Source organism: Eschrichtius robustus, chromosome 18, assembly GCF_028021215.1.
Source record: "Eschrichtius robustus isolate mEscRob2 chromosome 18, mEscRob2.pri, whole genome shotgun sequence".
Taxonomy (NCBI): Eukaryota; Metazoa; Chordata; class Mammalia; order Artiodactyla; family Eschrichtiidae; genus Eschrichtius; species Eschrichtius robustus.
Genome location: NC_090841.1, coordinates 5,866,851 through 5,880,972, shown reverse-complemented (window position 1 = coordinate 5,880,972; position 14,122 = coordinate 5,866,851). Strand labels below are relative to the sequence as shown.

Here is a 14,122-nt window from a genome sequence, read left to right as displayed (position 1 = left end):
AGTAAGAGAACAGGGCTGGGTGTGTGGATACCTAGGTGTTGACTGGATTACTGAAAGACTGAGTGTAAAAGGGAAAGAGAGCCATGGATAAATTCCTGAGGATATCCCCACTTAGGGGGCACAAAGGGAAAGGGGAATCAGGAAAGTCAGTCAAGGAAGGTTCATGGGACTGTCATTTGGTGGGAAAATAGTACATGTGCTTTAGGATGGAAAAGTGTGACAGGACAGCCGGTCCTAGGTTGTCAATCCTGATTCCGGAAAGTCATTTAAGAGTAGTTCACCCATCTCATCCCATTGCAACTACCATGATTTGTCTAATGTCCTTGACTTCTGCTTTATACCCATGTTCACTAGGTTCCCAGTTTCTGTCCTTTCTTCCTCTTAAATAGCTCTTGCATTGGTCTTTCCCTAACGCCCTGGGCACTGCCTCAGGGAAGATTGGGTCTCACCGGGCAGTTGTGACTGGTGTCTACCCAGGCTCCCTGATGCTGCTTCTTCACACCCAGCATGTGTACATTACCAGTAGAGTTATTTTCCTTACACTGTGAATTTTACAATTTCTCAATCTAAAATCTATTTTCTCCAGTGCCTATAAAGTCAACCCCTTAGCAAAGCCCAGTGAGTCCTTCGACTTGGCACCAACCCTGTCTTCAAGCCGCCTTTCTCACAAATCCTCACTTCCCCAAGCACCACCTACTCCATCAGATGTCCATTCTCAGCATCTCCTGGGGCATCCCGCCCTCGCGAAACCCCCAGCTGCTGCTGGGATTAGCCCTCTTCCATGCTCCATCCTGGCGAACTTCCGTTTGTCCTTCGAAGACCAACAAAATGGCAGGTAGCATAGAAAGGACATTGTGATGAAGCAGAAAATATTACTAGATCCAAATTCAAAATGAGGAATAGTCACCTGTGATCCATGTGATTATGATTATTGTAAGAAAAAGGCATAAGGAGAGCCACTATTTTTTTGTACTTTGTTGCTCAGTTTCTCAGGTTGTGTTCACTGCTGGGATGTTGATGTCCACAGAAGAGCTCTTCCCTCTGTTTCCACTGTCCTCTCATCTGAGAAGAGTAACTGCCTCTTGTCATGATCAGCACTTGTCCTCCTCATCCTTTGCTCAGGACTTTGTCCACGTGGCACATGCCCTCTGCATTCTCTGAACCTTACGACGTGTCCTTAAGTCCTGGATGGTGAACAGGCAGATTTCTTTTTTTTTTGGTGGGGGGGGGGGTGGCGGGGAGCTTTAATTGGGTTTTTATTTTTTATTTTTTGAATTTTTGTATTTTATTTTATTTATTTTTTTTATGCAGCAGGTTCTTATTAGTTATCCATTTTATACATATTAGTGTATATATGTCAATCCCAATCTCCCATGTGATGAATTGGCAGATTTCTTACTTGATTGTTTTCTAGAGCCCAGGATGGGTGGTTAAGATGCGTCCATAGCAGACCAGCACACACGGTGTGCCACTGGTCTTGAACTTGAAAAACCTAAGAAAACTGAGAAGCTGAAATGACGCTTTGCACTTAGAGCCAGGAGATCTGCATTTCACACTTGTCCTTGCTACTTAGTGGCTGTGATCTAAAGAGAGCTAGGCAGTGATTTAGAGGTGCACGTGTGTGGAACATCTTGGACATATAATGCAGCAGGAGTTTCCAACATCGCATCTGCACGGTCAGCCATTAGCAATAATACATCTGGTGAAGGGCTCTGCCAACACCTGAAGAAGTTATTTGAAACTCCAGAATCTGGTGTCCTTAATAAAGAATTAATTAAGGCTGCTGACCATGGAGGTGATGCTAAAATGGAAGATTTGCTAAAAAGAGAACATGTGGCTGAAGCTGTGTTTCCAACTTTAGATAAAGTTGGCTGATTACCACAGATTGATTCAGACGGTGATGTGTCTACAAGTCGAGGACTGCTGAGGGTTGCCTGCCGCCAGAAGCTAGCAGAAGCAGGGGACGGTTTCTCCCTGAGAGAGCCTCCAGAAGGAAGCAAGCCCGCTGACCCCTTGCTGACACTCCCGAACTGTGAGAGAATAAATCTCTGTCGTTTTAAGCCACCCAGTCTGTGGTAATTTGTGATGGCAGCCCTAGGAAATGAAAAGAGACAAATCTCATTTTTCTTACCCATGAAATGACAATAATAATAATAATAATACCTCATGGGGTTGTTGTGAGGATTAAAAGAGAAATTGTTTATGGAGGCAACGGATATCATCTCCAGACTCTTCCCATTTTTGTTCACTATTTTTTTTAATATTTATTTTTATTTATTTATTTTCTTTATTTTTTTGGCTGCGTCAGGTCTTCGTTGCGGCGCACGGGCTTCTCTCTATTTGTGGCGCGTGGGGTCCAGGGCGTGTGGGCTCTGTAGTTTGTGGCACAGTGGGCTCTTTAGTTGAGGTGTGCGAGTTCAATAGTTGTGGCGCACGGGCTTAGTTGCCCTGCGGCATGTGGGATCTTAGTTCCCCGACCAGGGGTTGAACCTGCGTCCCCTGCATTGCAAGGTGGATTCTTTACCACTGGACCACCAGGGAAGTCCCCATTTTTGTTCACTTTTGAGCAAATTTTTTTTCCAAATTAGATGACTTATCTCATTACTCTTCCCTACTTCATTCGGTAGCCCCAAAGATGAGGAAAAAACCTCCCGGTGCAGAGGTGAGCATACCTGGTGGCTAGGTGAGCTTGGGACCTCAAGTAAGATATTTTTGAACCTCTATAGCCTGGAAAATTCCAGTTCACTTCAAGGAGGATGAATAAGTTCTTCTGATGGCTGCACAAACTAGCTGCCCATAAGTTACTCACAGTCATTTTTGTAGCAAAGTGGCCTCACCTCTGTCATACAGGTGTGTCATTGAGTGTACCTGGGAACCGTTTCTAACGCGTCTTCTCATACTTGGCAGAGACATTCAAAGAATCTTGGTTTTTAGACCTGGAAGTGCTAAAAAATGATATCCAGAAATGTTAATGTGTTCCCTAACATTATAGAGCAATTGTAAGAAATTACCTTTTGGTGTTCTGAATGTATGTATCATATATTTAATATTACACAGTAGATTTTAAAAATTCTTCTCTTTCCTAAAGGTTATTTTATGGTTTTGAAATTGCCACGATTTTTAGGCCCTTTGATTCAGTTTGGTCTCAGTTCTTATCAAATATTCTTTGGTTTAGGACCCTACTGTCCTGCTCATTCCATAAAAATATGTGCAACTCTGCTTGTGCACTCAGCGCAATGGGCACATTCTCAGGTTGGGTTCTAGAAGGAAATGCACCTGAGTCAGGTACGGGTCCTTAGACTGAGCGCGGATGACCCAGGACACACACAAGCAAGTTTCACGTGTCACCTTCTCACCCTGCAGGGAAGGAAGAGGAAAGAGCATTGGTAGAATTCTGCCAGCACAGAGGGTTTAGTCACACGACTTTAACTGCACCGTGAACCTAATTTGCTCTGCCTAGTGACAGGAGGAAGGACAAGCACAGGGTACTTGAGACCGAATGAATGGCTGTGTCCTCCCAAAATTTGTATGCTGACGTTCTAACCCCCAGTGTGAGGATATTTGGGGGTGGGGCCTTTGGAAGGTGCTTAGGTCACGAGGGTGGAGCTCTCATGACTGGAATTATAAAAGAGACCCCAGAGAGCTCCTTTGCCCCTCTGCCATGTGGGGACACAGCGAAAAGAAGACTGTCTCTGAACCAGGAAGCAGGCCCTCATCAGACACTGAATCTGCTGGTGACCAGATGTCGGACTTCCTAGCCTCCAGAACTGTGAGAAATAGATTTCTATTACTTATAAGCCACCCAGTCTGTGGTGTTCTGTTAGAGCAGCCCGAATGGCTAAGACACGGGGTGAGGCCGCCATCAGCGCACAGTGCATGGCTTACAGGGGCTCAGCGCTTCCGTCTGGTCCAAGGAATCTCAGATTCCTGCAAATGGAGCTGAGGCCGTCAGCACCATCAGATACAGACCCACAGATGTAAACACCATGCCTTTGCAGTTCTGTCTCCTCAGTGCTGGGCACACAGCAAGCACACAATAAATGCTTATTGATTCTCCCACCCTCCCTCCCTCCCACCTTCCTACTCTTCCCTTCCTTCTTTCTTATATTCCTAACTTCGGTGTCACTATTCTGCTAAGTCTGAGGATTTAAAGATGGGTTAGGCATAGCCACTGCTACTGGGTGTTTTATTGATTTGGAAAATTCTAGCAAAAGAGATTCCTAAGTGATTACTACTTTCCCCACCAGTTTTTTGTTTTTGTTTTTTGTTTTTTTTCTGAATCAGAATAAGTGCTAGGCTCAGAGGCCTGAAAGGAAGGAGTGGGTTGGGTTTGAAGGTCCAGATTTATGGTGGGTGGGGAGGCAGCTGGGGAAAGAGGAAAGGGAAGCAAGAAACAGTTTTTCTAGGGATTGATTTTTAACACCCCCGCGCCCCACATCAATATCCTCCACAGAGCTGGTTAATTATCAATTTTCATGAGAAAGCAAAGGCTTATTTTTTTAAAAGCATTTGAGCACCAAGCAGGCTATCCATGATATGCCTTCAGTTCACTGAAACATTTGTATTTTGCGTAATCCAATGATTTGTTCATTAGAATAGTCTCTATGGCAAAAATAGATGTTTTACCTTTACCATCTTTTTTGACCTTGTTTCTTTTCCCTCTTCTTTTTTCCTGCCTTCTTTAAAACTGGTAAAAATTTCTATAATTTCCATTTCCCTTGTATATGTGACTGGAAACTATAGGTTAAATAGCTGTTCTTCTAGTAGTTCCCTTAAATTTTTTTTAACATCCATTATGATCAAAAATTTTCCAGCAGAGTCTAAAGTTATCTAAGACTGCTGTCTTCCTCAGAACAAGACAGGGACAACATTGCATTTTAATTACTCATTGAACCACCCCTTGCAGTCCTTGTTTTTTTTTTTTTTTTTTTTTGGATTCCTTGTTTTATCTAAGGACTTAGTATCATCTTTCTAAAATACCAGAATTAGGTCTCTGGAAGGTTAACAGATGTTTAATTGAATATACCAACATATTTTATTCATTTCCAGTGTTGCTTTGTTGCATCTCCATCCTTCCCTCTGAGGTTACTTTCCTTCTTCAGACGATATTCTTCTTCTTTTTTTTTAATCTATTTATTTATTTTTGGCTGCATTGGGTCTTCATTGCTGCACGTGGTCTTTATCGAGTTGCGGAGAGCGGGGGCTACTCTTCCTTGTGGTGTGCGGGCTTCTCATTGCGGTGGCTTCTCTTGTTGCGGAGCATGGGCTCTAGGCTTGTGGGCTTCAGTAGTTGTGGCTCGCAGGCTCTAGGGCACAGGCTCAGTAGTTGTGGCATGCAGGCTCAGTAGTTGTGACTTGCGGGCTCTAGAGCACAGGCTCAGTAGTTGTGGCGCATGGGTTTAGTTGCTCCGTGCCATGTGGGATCTTCCCGGACTAGGGATTGAGCCCGTGTCCCCTGCATTGGCAGGTGGATTCTTTTTTTTTTTTTCCCTAAGATTCAGGGATCTCGACTTTTTTTAAAATAATTAATTAATTAATTAATTAATTAATTAATATTTATGGCTGTGTTGGGTCTTCGTTTCTGTGCGAGGGCTTTCTCTAGTTGCGGCAAGTGAGGGCCACTCTTCATCGCATTGCGCGGGCCTCTCATTATCACAGCCTCTCTTGTTGCGGAGCACAGGCTCCAGACGCGCAGGCTCAGTAATTGTGGCTCACAGGCCTAGTTGCTCCGGGGCATGTGGGATCTTCCCAGACCAGGGCTCGAACCCGTGTCCCCTGCACTGGCAGGCAGATTCTCAGCCACTGTATCACCAGGGAAGCCTGGCAGGTGGATTCTTAACCAGTGCGCCACCAGGGAAGTCCCCAGATGACTTTTCATCATTCTTTTAATGATGGTATGGGATAGGTAAATACTCTTAGTCTTTGCATATTTAAAAACGTTTTGATTTTTCCTCCAAAAAATGGTCATTGTGCTGGATATTCTCTGCTTGCCTCTCCAAGCCCACTCTTCACCCTTCTCCATTCTGCTCTGTGCTCTGGGAGGCTGCCTTATGTATTGCACTGACACGCTCCTTTACTCTCTTCCTGGCAGTTGGGTTTAGTCAATAAAAGGCACTAGGAGGAGATCAGACTTGTGGTCTAGATGAGAAGGTGTAGACTCACTTCCTCAGTTCCTCCGTTCTCAGTACAACAGTAAACTCTGGAAACAACATAAGAGATACCAAAGGACAGCTCTGAATGGTAGAAAGAAGCAGGGACTTCCCTGGTGGTCCAGTGGTTAAAGACTCCATGCTCCCAATGCAGGGGGCCCAGGTTCGATCCCTGGTCAGGGAACTAGATCCCGCATGCCACAACTAAAGATCCTGCGTACCGCAACTAAGACCTGGTGCAGCCAAATAAATAAATAAATATTTAAAAAAAAAAAAAAAAAAAAGAAAGAAGCAGGTGGACTGGTTGGGGACCCCAGAACAGGAGGAACAACATGGTGATATAGGGCATCTTACAACCATCCAACCAACAGAAAAACATGAGCCAGGCCTGATGCTTCCTGACCACCAGTCTAGCAACAGAAGGCAGCTGAGGTAGGCTCATTCCTGGATCAAACAGAAGACCCACCAACAATACCAGACAAATCTAGCAGCGTCGGCAAGTGGGATAAATCAGGGAACCCACTGACAATAAGTGACCAAGGGACATGCTCTTCTTCCCTGCCTGGCCAGAGAGCCCCTCTGCCACTGAGAGACACCAGGAGGCAGGATGGCACTGGCCAGGGGGATCTCACCACAGATGGGCAGTTTGAAAGCCTTATTGTTTCCATGGGCCTGAGACCGCCCCTCTCACCCGAGGGGTGCAGGTGGCCTGGCCTCCAGAAGCTCCTTCTGCCCCATTAGGCAGTACATGCAGGGACCAGTAGAAGCTCCAGATGCACCAGGTAAACCAAGCAGATCAAGATAATACTGCAAGGGCTCTAAAGGTTCATCTGTCTTTAGAACTAGAGCCTACAAAATTAAGCAAGAGTCTGTGTGCTAAATCTAAATAGGGTGACTGCTTGCTGAAATAAGAGATTTGAATAAGACCCAGAGACTTCTAACAGAATAACCAAATGTCAAGGATATAATTAAAATATCACCTGTCACCAAGAGCGAGGAAGATCACAACTTGAATGAGAAAAGACGATCAACTGGCGCCATCACCATGATGAATCAGATACTGGAATTATTGGGCAAGTATTTTGAAGCAGCCATCATAAAAATATTCAACAAGGAATTACAGGTTCTCTTGAAACAAATGAAAAAAAAAATCTTAGCAAAGAAGTAATTAAAAGAAAAGAACCAAATGGAAGTTATAGAACTGAAAAACAAAGTAATTACAGTAAAATTCTTGCTAGCTTAGCTCAATAGTAGAGCAGAAGTGACAGAGGATAAAATCAGTGAACTTGGGGACAGATCAGTAGAATCTGCACAGTCTGAAAAACAGAAAATAGACTGGAAAAAAAATGGACAGAACCTCAGGGGCATGTGGAACAGTAATAAAAGATCCAACATTTGTATCATGGGAATCCTAGAAGGAAAGATGTAAAAGAGGGGCTGCGAAAGATTATTTGAAGAAATAGTGGCTAAAAATTTGGTAAAAGACATAAACCTACAAATTCAAGAAGGCGAGTGAACTTCAAGTAGGATAAACCTAAAGAAGTCCATGCCAAGACATATAATCAAACTTCTGAAAACTAAAGACAAAGAAATATCTTGAAAACAGCCAGAGGAAAAGACACATCACCTATAGGAAAACGCCAATTTGAATGACAACAGAGTTCTCATCTGAAACCCTGGAGGCAAGAAGGAAGTGGCACAACATTTTTCAAATATGGAAAGCAAAGGACTGTTAATTGTGATTACTATATCTGGTGAAACTATCCTTCAGAAATGAAGAGGAAATAAAAGCCATCTGCAAACGAAGGAAAACTGAAAGAACTTATTGCTAACAGACCTACCCTAAAGAATAGCTAAAGGAAACCAGATTAAACCAGAAATAAAATGATAAAAGAAGGAATCTTGGAATGTTGGGAAGGAAGAACAACAGAAAGAGCAGAAAGACAGGTACATACAATAGACTATTCTTCTTATGAGTTTTATAAATCATATTTGATGATTGAAGCAAAAATACAACAATATCTGGTACTCAAGACAATATTTAAAAGTGGGTAATGGGACTTAAATGGAAGAGTGGTTTCCTTACCTCATGCAAAGTGGTAAAACATTGATGCCGGTAGACTGTGCTAAGTCACATATGTATATTGTAATATGCAGAAAAACCACTGAGGAAACTATACAAGGAGATGCACTTAAAAACACTATAAATAAGTCAAGATGCAGTCGTAAAAAATGTTCAAGTAACCCATGGGAAGGCAAGAAAAGAGAAGCAGAGAAAATAAAGAGAAAAGAAATAATAAAATGGCAGACTTAAATGCTAACATATTAATAATCACCTTAAATGTAAATTGTCAAAATACACCAATGAAAAGGTACAGATTGGCAGAGTAGATTAAAAAAAAAAATCACTGAACTATATGCTGTTTACAAGAAACTCACTTCAAGTTCAGCAACATAGGTAGATCAAACGTAAACAATGGAAGAAGGTATACTATGCACACATTAATTAAAAAAAAAGGAGTGGCTCTATCAGTATCAGATAAAGCAGACTTCATAAAAAAAACTACTAGAGATAAAGAGGGATATAACATAATGATAAAAGGATCAATTCACCAGGAAGACACAACAGTCCTACACATTTATTCAGCTAACAACAGAGCCTCAAAATGCATGATGCAAAAACTGAAAGAACTGAAGAGAGCAATAGACAATTCCTTAATTATAGTTGGGAATATCAACATCCTACTTTTAGCAACTGTTAGAATTATTAGATGGAAAATAAGCAAAGCATAAAAGATAAGATGTGAACAATACAATCAACCAATGAGATTTAATCAACATTTATAAAGTATTCTACCCAACAACAGCAGAATATACAATTTTTTTTTAGGTGCTGTGGAACATTTACCAAGATAGACCATATCCTGGTCCATTAAACAAATCTCCACAAATTGAATAGAATTGAAATCATACAGTGTGTGTTTCAAGAGTATGAAAGGTATTAAGGTATGAAATAGTATACTATTCAATTTTTTAAAAATTAATTAATTAATTATTTTTTGCCTGTGTTGGGTCTTAGTTGTGGCACACAGGATCTTTCACTGGGGCACGTGGCCTTAGTTGCCCCACAGCATGTGGGATTGACCAGGGATCGAACTGGCGTCCCCTGTATTGCAGGACAGATTCTTAACCAGTGGACCACCAGGGAAGTCTGTTTTCTGAAAGTTTTATAGTTTTATTAAGATCATGATTCATTTTGAGTTAATTTCTTTGAAGTTTATTTATTTCTTTAATTTACTTTTTGGTCACACTGTGCAGCTTGCAGGATCTTAATTCCCCAACCAGGGACTGAACCTGGGCCCTGGCAATGAAAGTGCCAAACCTAACCAGTGGAGTGCCAGGGAATTCTCAATTTTGAGTTAATTTTTATACAAGGTATGGAATTTAGGTCAAGTTGTTTTTTTTTTTAACTTGTGGATATGCAATTGTCAAAAATCACTTGGGCATAATGGAATCAAATGAGAAACCAACAATGGAACCAAACTAGCCAATAACTGAAAGGCAACAGAACAATCTCCAAAGACTGGAAAATTGAACGTCACACTTCAAAATAATCCATGAGCCAAAGAGAAAATATCAAAGGAAATTTTTTAAATACATACGACTAAATGAAAATGAAAATACAATATAGCAAAATATGTAGGACTCAGCCAAAGCAGTGCCAAGGGGGAAATTTATAGCACCAAATGATTTCATTAGAAAAGAGGAAAGTTCTCAAGTCAATAACCTAAGTTTCTACCCCTAGAAACTAGAAAAAGAAGAGCAAAATAAACTCAAAATTAGTAGAAAGAAGGAAATAATAAAGAGCAGAAGACAATAAAATTGAAAACAGGAAATGTGAAAGAAATCAAACAAGATCAAAATAAATGGAGAGACATACTGTTCTCATGGATTGGAAGAGTCAGCATAGCAAATATGTCAGTTCTCCCCAAACTGACTTGTAGGTTTAGTGCAGTTGCTATCAAAATCCCAGCAAGAACTTTTTGCAGGCATAGACAAGATTGTTCTAAAATTCATATGGAAAGACACAGGCTCTAAAATAACTAAAACAATCTTGGAAAAGAAGAATAAAGTGTTAGGAATCAGTCTACCCAATTTGAATACTTACTGTATATACACAGTACAGTAATCAAGAGTGCATTGTAGGGCTTCCCTGGTGGCACAGTGGTTGAGAATGCGCCTGCCAATGCAGGGGACACGGGTTCGAGCCCTGGTCCGGGAAGATCCCACATGCCGCGGAGCAACTGGGCCCGTGAGCCACACCTACTGAGCCTGCGGGTCGGGAGCCTGTGCTCCCAACAAGAGAGGCCGCGATAGTGAGAGGCCCGCACACCACGATGAAGAGTGGCCCCCGCTTGCCACAACTAGAGAAAGCCCTCGCACAGAAACGAAGACCCAACACAGCCAAAAATAAATTAATTAATAAAAAAAAAAAAGAGTGCATTGTATTAGTGAAGGGATGGATACCTAGATCAATGTAACAGAATAGAAAATCGGAAAACAGAGATAGCCCCACACAAAGATGCCCAACTAATTTTTGACAAAGGTGCAAAAGCAATTCAATAGGGAAAGGATGGTCTTTTTAACAAATGGTGGTGAAGAAACTGCATATCCATAAGTTAAAAAGACCTAAATTTCGTTATATAAAAATTAACCCTAAATATACCATCATCTAAATGTAAAAGTATAAAACTTTCAGAAGAAAATCTTTAGGAACTGGGGCTAGGCAAAGTGTTCTTAGACTTGACACCAAACACAATCCCTAAAAGGAAAAATTGATAAACGGGACTTTGTTAAAATTAAAAACTTTTGCTCTGTGAAAGACTGTGAAGAGGATAAAAAGACAAGTTAGACTTGTAGACCACATGTTTGACAAAAGACTAGTAACTAGAATTCATAAAGAACTCTCGAGTCAATAGTTTACAAAAATCCATTTAGAAAATGGGCGAAAGCCATGAAAAAGCATTTCACTGAAGAAGATATACGGATGGCAAATAAGCACATGAAAAGATGGTCTTCATCATTAGGGGAATGCAAATTAAAACTGAAATGTGTTATCCTACTACAATTTTATGTGTCCACTTGACTGGGCCGTGGGGTGCCCAAATGTCTGGTTAAACATTATTCTGGGTGTTTTTGTGAGGGTGTGTCTGGTTGAGATCAACATTTGAATCAGTATATTTTTTAAAAAATTCAAAGAAAGCAGATTGTCCTCCCCAGTGTGGGTAGGCCTCATCCAATCCATTGACTGCCTGAATAGAACAAAAGGCTGAGTAAGGGAGAATTCTCTCTGCCAGACTGTCTTTGAGTTGGGCTATTGGTCTTCTGCCTTTGGACTTGGACTCAGTCTGGAATTTACACCATTGACTCTCCTGGTTCTCAGGCCTTTGGAATCAAACTGGAGCTATGCCATCAGCTCTCCTGGGTCTCCAGCTTGCCAGCTGCAGGTCTTGGAACTTCTCAGCCTCCATACCCATGTGAACCAAATTCTTATAATAAATCTCCCTCGTACATATACATGAATTGTGCTTTCAACAACTGTTTCAGCAACTTTCAGCAAAACACATATGTATGTATGTATATATATACATATATATCTCCTATGGGTTCTGTTTTTCTGGAGAACCCAGACTACTACTACTATACACTTAATAGAATGGCCACAATAAAAGATAATAACACCAGATACTTGTGAGGATGTGAAGAAACTGGGTCTCCCATATGTTGCCGGTGGAAATGTAAAATGGTACAGCCACTCTAGAAAACAGTTTGACAGTTTCCGAAAAAGCTAAACATGCAGTTAGCACATGGCCTAGCAATTGAACTCTTGGGCATTTATCTCGGAGGAAGAGAAGCTTATGTTTACACAAAAATCTGTCACTGAGTGTGCACAGCAGTTTATCTGTAATAGCCCCGAAACTGGTGACAATTCCAATGTCCTTCCACAGGTGAATGGTTAAGCAAATTGGAAAGCACCCATACCATGGAAAACCACTCAACAATAAGGGAATGAACCGCTGACAGACATAACAGCTTGCATGAATCTCAAGGGAGGTGTACTGAGTGAAAAAAGCCAATACCATGAAGTTACGTACTTTTCATCCTCTCAATAGAATCTTTTGCAAAAGTTTTAAATTTTGATTAGGTTGAATTTATCATTTTTTCCTACTGTGGATCATGCTTTTGGTGTCAAGTCTAAGAACTCTTTGCTTGGCCCTAAGTCCAAATGATTTGCTCCTACATTTTATTCTAAAAGTTTTATAGTTTTAATATTTTGCATTTAAACTTGTGATCCATTTTGAGTTAATTTTTGTATCAGGTGTGCGATTTTTGCCCTTTTGTTTTTTGCTTACAGATGACTGATTGCTTCAGCACTATTTGTTGAAGGAATATCTTTTCTCCAATAAATGGCTTTTGCACCTTGTCAAAATCAGTTGGGCATCTTTGTGTCTGTCTGTTCCTGAGTTCTCTCTTTCATTTAATTCCTCCAAATAGCACACTCTTAAAAATCTAGTAGAGTGATTCCTCACACTTAATTCTTCATTTTCAAAATCGTTTACCTATTTTAGTTCCTTTTCCTTTGCATGTAAATTGTAGAATGAGCTTACTGACATGTTGACAAGAATTGTGTTAAATATATAGATCAGTTTGGGGAGAATTGACATCTTTATTATGTTCAGTCTTCTAATCCATGAATACAGTTTGTCCAATTATTTAGGTCTTCTTTAATTTCTTTCATCAGCATTTTGCATACTCTTGCCTTCTGAAAAGTTTATATTTATTTACATTTTTGCCCATCCTTTGATTTTCAACCTTCCCTCCAACTTTTTTATAAACTATATTTCTTATAAGCAACATATAACTGAGCTTTTCTTTCTTTCTTTCCCCAGGTGACCATCCCCGTCTTTCACCTTACCTTCTTCTTTAGTTTCTTATTTCCTTATTTTATTTGTATTTGCTTTTTATTTTTGCTGATTGATCCAGTTAGTCTCTATTCTCTTCCCTCCCTCATGTGAATTTGGAAATTTTACTGTACTTTCCATTCAGTATTCCCATTCCTAGTCATTGTTCTTGGATACAGACTGCTAAAGTCTTACACAAGATGATGTTACTTCACCAAGTTCCCTTCCCCCCATGCTCTCCTTAGCCTCCACAAGAAGAAAATTTCAGTGTTACTACTTCTTTACATATGCCCACCCAGTTCCCAATTCCTGGATATCGCTGGGATGAACTGTACTTTTAGCCCCAGACTCTTATTAGGCTTCCTTTGCAGTGTGTCTCATATTTCAAGGTTCCTTAGTGTTCATAGTACACATTCCCAGTCAATCATTATCCAGTTAGGGTAACCACATATATCGCAAAGTTCTTTGCCTACCATCGACTCCTTTGCTGTTTCTTTCCTTTATCAATTTTTTTTTTTCATCTTCTTCTCATCTACATTCTTCCCCCTCCCTCTTCTTGACAGAGTCCTTTCTGGAACCTTTTCCTCAGGTTGTGTGAATGATGGTCTCAGAATCCTTGCATCGCAGAAAATATCTTTCTTTCACCCTAAAACGTGGATAGTATCTTGACATATGATACATCCTTGGCTCCTAGGCTTTTTCTCTTACTAATTTGTAAACATTACTTCTCCATTCCACGGACTTCTCCTCCTGCATAGAAGTCCAGTGCCAGTTGATTTGTTTCTTCTTCTGTGTGTAACTTGTTCTTTTGGTCTAGAAGCATGCAAAATTTATCTTTAACCTTGGCATTTTAAAATGTAATAGGATAATGCCTAGGTGTGTGCCCTTTCATCACCTCTCCTAAACCTGCATAAATAACTCTGCAAATAACAAACATTTCCCTGGTCATTTATTTGTTACTTCTTCCACCTGTTACGTTTTTTTCCTTCTGTTGTTTATGTTACTTGCAAA

General features: G+C 40.7%; 1 non-coding gene across 1 annotated transcript; it reads left to right on the top strand.

Moving 5' to 3' along the window:
- The first annotated feature begins 6,259 nt into the window (after positions 1-6,259).
- TRNAW-CCA (transfer RNA tryptophan (anticodon CCA)) lies at positions 6,260-6,333 on the top strand. Its single transcript has one exon. It is a non-coding gene; the product is annotated as a tRNA-Trp (tRNA).
- Positions 6,334-14,122: the final 7,789 nt, after the last annotated feature.